Source organism: Delphinus delphis, chromosome 1, assembly GCF_949987515.2.
Source record: "Delphinus delphis chromosome 1, mDelDel1.2, whole genome shotgun sequence".
NCBI classification, from domain to species: domain Eukaryota; kingdom Metazoa; phylum Chordata; class Mammalia; order Artiodactyla; family Delphinidae; genus Delphinus; species Delphinus delphis.
The window spans coordinates 102,664,936-102,670,242 of NC_082683.1; the positions used below are offsets into that span (position 1 = coordinate 102,664,936).

At 50.3% G+C, this 5,307-nt stretch overlaps 1 pseudogene; it reads left to right on the top strand.

The window, feature by feature from the left end:
• The first annotated feature begins 653 nt into the window (after window positions 1-653).
• LOC132422249 (WW domain binding protein 1-like pseudogene) lies at window positions 654-2,208 on the top strand (annotated as a pseudogene).
• The last annotated feature ends 3,099 nt before the right edge of the window (window positions 2,209-5,307 follow it).

Below are 5,307 nucleotides of genomic sequence, written 5' to 3' on the forward strand. Positions count from 1 at the left end.
AAGAAAGGATTAATTACAGGAAGGTCAGCATTAAATAGCTAGATTGAGAACTAAGCAAGTTTAAGAGGTGCTGTGGTGAGGTGTGGAGATGTGGGTCCTACAACTGATAGAATAATAACATTGCAGGCCATATAGAAAAATGGGGAAAAAGAGAAAAAAGCTACCAATAAGCCTTCCACCTTAATTGGCATTATTATTAATTTTGTGCATGTCTTCTGTTATTTTCCCTTGCATCCGCTTTTAATATCTTTATTAGATTTTTGTTTAAGTCGTAAGAGCAATACATGTGAATTGCAGAAAATGAAACCTGCTCTGGTCTCCCAACCCAACCTCTCAGAGGTATACAAATGGAATATAGTCTTAAAAGTTAATAGTCTGTTAAAAGAAGTCAAAAGAAGATGAGATATATCTATACACATACACACACACACACACACACACACACACACGCACACACACAATGGAATACTACTCAGCCATGAAAAAGAATGAAATTTTGCCATCTGCAGCATCATAGATGGACTTGGAGGGCATTATGCTAAGTGAAATAAGTCAGAGAAAGGCAAACACTGCCTGATCTCACTTATATGGAATATAAGAAATATAACAAACAAGGAGCAGGAACAAGAGGGAAGAGGAGGCGGGGGAGGGGGATGGAGAGGAGAAGCCTCCTGGGTGGCGTGGCGCACCTGCTCCTCCAGGCGCTGCCCAGCCCCCTGTCAGCCAGGGCTGAACCCCCGCAGGATAAGGAAACCTGCGTGGGTCCCAACAATCAAAGCTACATCTGTGACACAGGACGCTGCTCTGGACGGTCTCAGTGCTGCAGCTACTACTATGAATTCTGGGGGTTCTGGCTCGTGTGGACCATCATCATCCTCCTGAGCTGCCGCTGCGTGTGCCACCACCGCCGAGCCAAGCACCGCCTTCAGGCCCAGCAGCGGCAACATGAAATCCACCTGATCGCCTACCTGGAAGCCCACAATTACTCAGCGCTGCCATTTTATTTCAGGTTTTTGCCAAACTATTTACTACCTCCTTATGAGGAAGTGGTGAACCGACCTCCGACTCCTGCCCCACCATACAGTGCCTTCCAGCTCCAGCAGCAGCTGCCTGCACTGTGTGGCCCTACAGGCGGCAGCCCCCGGGGCTCCGACCCCACCAGGGGCTCCCAGGGGCTCAGAGCAGCCCCTCGCCCGGGCCCAGCAGAAGCAGCACGCGACCCCCGAGCATCGCTGACCCTGAGCCCTCCAACATGCCAGCAGACCCAGCAGCCGCCAAAGCCCCTGGGATGGAGCCCAGCGGCTCTGTGGCCGGCCTGGGGGAGGTGGACCCTGGGGACTTCCTGGACAAGGATTCCGAATGTAAGGAGGAGCTGCTGAAAGAATACAGCTCCGAGCAGGGCGGCGCCCTCCCTGACAGCAAAGACAAGACGCCCGGCAGACGTCGCCGCTTCACAGGTGACTCGGGCATCGAGGTGTGTGTGTGTAACCGGGGCCACCATGATGACGACCTCAAGGAGTTCAGGGCACTCATCAACGATGCTCTGGACGGGCCCCTGGACTTCTGCGACAGCTGCCACGTGCGGCCCCCTGGCGACGAGAAGGAAGGGCTCTGCCAGCTCTCCGAGGAGCAGGCCCGGGAGCCCGGGCACCCTCACCTGCCGCGGCTGCCTGCCTGCCTGCTGCTGAACACCATCAACGAGCAGGACTCCCCAAACTCCCGGAGCAGCAGCTCCCCAAGCTAGAGCAGGCCCTGCCTGCGCCCGACAACTTGGCGACGCAACCAGGGTAGGGGAGAACCATGAGACGAGATTTAAGTGACTGTGTTCCTTTTTTTTTTTTTTTCCCCTCTGCTCCTGCGTTTTCCTGCATCTCCAGGTACAGTTTGGGGTGTGGGTGCCTCGCCCCCCATAGATACAGTGTCACGGAGGGCCGAGAAGTTGTCCTGTGACTCATTCCTCATACCCCACCCCGTCCCCCTTTACCTCTTTTCAAGTCACGTGTCACTACCTGCTTGGGTCAGAGAGATGTGCGTTTCAGAGGCCCCCAAGGAGGGGATGAGACTGTGCCCTGAGGTGACTCTTGGTGATGGAGTGGATTCATGTCCTGGTGTGAGTTGATGAGAACCTCGCAGCGTCTCAGTCTGAGAGAGGGGGCAGGTCTCAGCCCTGGGTGAAGCCCCAGTGGTCCGGGGATTGTCGCCCCTCGCTGCCAGTGTCTCCACAGCCGGAATTGGGCTCCTCCTGTGGGAGGATGAGAGCTGACTGGCAGTTGTGTGGTGGGTTGGTAAAGGGCTTGTGCTCTCAAATTCCAGGTGATGAGATCAAAGTGGCACGATGCATCCTGGAGGGGCCCCTTCCCAGCAGGTCCTGGCTGGCCGCGGACTGGTTCAGTGTGGAAGATTACACCTGCCTTCTCTTTGTTTTTTTTCTTTTTTAAAAAAAACAACAACAAAAGCGAGCTGAAAATAAGAACTTGACCAGTGGGCAGGCAAGAATTCTGTTTTAGAAAAGGAAAATTTGTGGCTTTTTCCCAACTTGGCCTTCAAAGAGTCCTGACTACAGTTGAGCCAGAAGGAGATGTTTTGTGTGCAGGCTTGGCTGGGGGCTATCTCTGGAACTTCTGTGGGTGAGCAGAAGGCCCTGCACTGTGGCAGTGGATAGAGGTGCAGCTTACCGCATCTCTGCCCTTTGATCTGTGTCCACAGGTGACCAGTACCCTCCCCCATCCCAAGAACACATCTGCCGGCCTTCACGTCTCACTGTTCTCTACGAACAAATGAGGAAGCTGTGGGTCCTGAGAAAGGGCAGTTCCGCTGCCTGACTCTCACACAGTATTTTCTCTTGATTCTGAGTAAGTTGTTTTGTTTATTTGTTTGTTTTTTCAAACTGACCATTTGGAAAAAATGCCTTGGTTATCTGTGGTTTTCGTGTCCTTTCCCTGCTCCGCCCCGCCTTGAGTGGGGTAACTAATTTTTGTAGCCTATGTAAAGTGTCTAAGTGGCCCAGGTAGGAGGGCGAAGGCAGCCATCCTGAAGGACCACAGGATCCTTATTGTTGTAGTTTGGCTTCAAAAACCAGTTGAGCTTTGACAGGAATAATCTGAATGGAGAAAGCAAACTGCTGAAACTAACATTCCCCATCCAGCCCTGTTCATATGAAGAGTTTGGTTCTTCCCCCACTCTTGAACGATGATATTCAGACTAGGCATTGATGTTATGGTAAGAAAGGAAGGTGTATATATATATATATATATATGTCTGTGTGTGTGTATATATATATATGTATATATATGAATACACATGTATATATGCGTATATATATATGTATATATACACTTACACATAATATAGACAAATCCAAGGCTGTGAGGTGAACGAGTGTCTGAGTTTGGAGTCCACAAAACCAAAATCCACATTGAACAAAGTGCAGTCCGTATACAGTGACTTTTTGGATAACCTGTGTGTGTCTGTTGTGTGTGAGCCCGCAGCCCTGTTTTCCTGTGACTACACTTTGAACGGCAGCCTCTCTGCTCACGTTACCCACGCGTTTGGAGCAGGCGCAGCCCTCTCAAGGTAATTTCTTTTACGCATTTACTGTTTGCTGAGCAAATGTCTGTGCACTTGGGTGTACTCAGCAGTGCTGTCGGCGGCAGTCCCCACGTTTGCCAGAGATCCTGTGCTCCAAGTAGAGGTTTTACTCTACCCATCACTGCAATTTGCACATTGCTCCGTGGACACTCGGAGGCCTGTGTTCTGCTCCCTGTAAACAGAAACGTGCTCTGAGCCTATCTGCCTCCCTCAGCTGCTCCTGGCCCTCGGCCTCAGCCCCCGGGGGTGTCCACAACAGCTCGGGACAGAAGGCCAAGGTGGAACCTCCGACAGAAGCTGGACTGGATCTTCAGTGTCCAGCTCGGACTGGCTGTGGCTCAGACGTCAGCCCTGCCCAGAATTGCCAGGAGGGTTTGGCGGCCACCATAGTGTCGTAGGGCTTACCTCCCTCTGCTGAGGTTCAGCGCGTGGCTGGTATGTGACGAGAGTGGGCAGGAGTGTGCCAGCAGCCCTCAGATGCCTTTCCTGCCAATTTTTTTTGTTTGTTTTTATCCCAAATAACTCACTGAAGTGTCTCAAAGGAGATCAAGTTTTACCAGAATGAACCCTGCTTGAGTTAACTGGTTGAAGGGATGGATTCTGGCCCTCTCAGGATTCCTTCTCGTCCGAGTGGGGAACTGGTCCACGTGTTTACTGCTGGGTTCACTGCAGCATCCAATGCGAAAGGCACGAGAAGAAGAAAACGCAGCCGTTGGAGCTGGGCTCGAGTCCAGCGTCACAGTCTGGTCTCTGCTACATGAGGCTGCCCTGCGTGATGAAAGACGGAAGTAGGGAGCTGAAGGACTCAGGAGGGGGCCGGGGAGATTTGAGGGAGTCTGGTGTTCCAGGTGAACGAGAAGAAAGGGGTTGGTCGAGGGTTTGGTGCTACAGTCGGAAGATTTGCAAATGCTAACACATTCCCCTGTGAGGCACATCACCCTTTGTCAAGTTATTGCGAATATGTATTTTAAGCAATAAGATTCAGCTGGTCAGACTTTTCTGGGCAGTCTCCGTGATGCATTTCCTGTGCTGTGATTGTTCTGAACACAGGGTGGCTCTAACCACTGTGAGAAGCCCAAATAAAATCAATCCCCGAAAAAAAGAAAACAGAAGCAGACTCACAGATATAGAGAACAAACTAGGAGTTACCAGTGGAAAGAGGGAAGGGGGGAGGGGCAATATAGGGGTAGGGGAGTAAGAGGTACAAACTATTAGGTATAAAATAAGCTACAAGGATATATTGTACAACACGGGGAATATAGCCAATATTTTATAATTACTATAAATAGAGTATAACCTTTAAAAATTGTGAATCACTATATTGTACACCTGTAATTTGTATAATATTATTATACATCAACTATACTTCAATTAAAAAGAGTTAATAGTTTGTTGTTAAAAACATTTTTCAGGGCTTCCCTGGTGGCGCAGTGGTTGAGAGTCTGCCTGCCGATGCAGGGGACACGGGTTCGTGCCCCGGTCCGGGAAGATCCCACATGCCGCGGAGCAGCTGGGCCCGTGAGCCATGGCCGCTGAGCCTGCGCGTCCGGAGCCTGTGCTCCGCAATGGGAGAGGCCACAACAGTGAGAGGCCCGCGTACTACAAAAAAAAAAAAACATTTTTCAAAAGACTATAATTATATATGCAATTCTATTACTTAACATTCTACAAACATTAACATTATACATTAATATTTCTTTGACCTCCTTGAGTTAATAA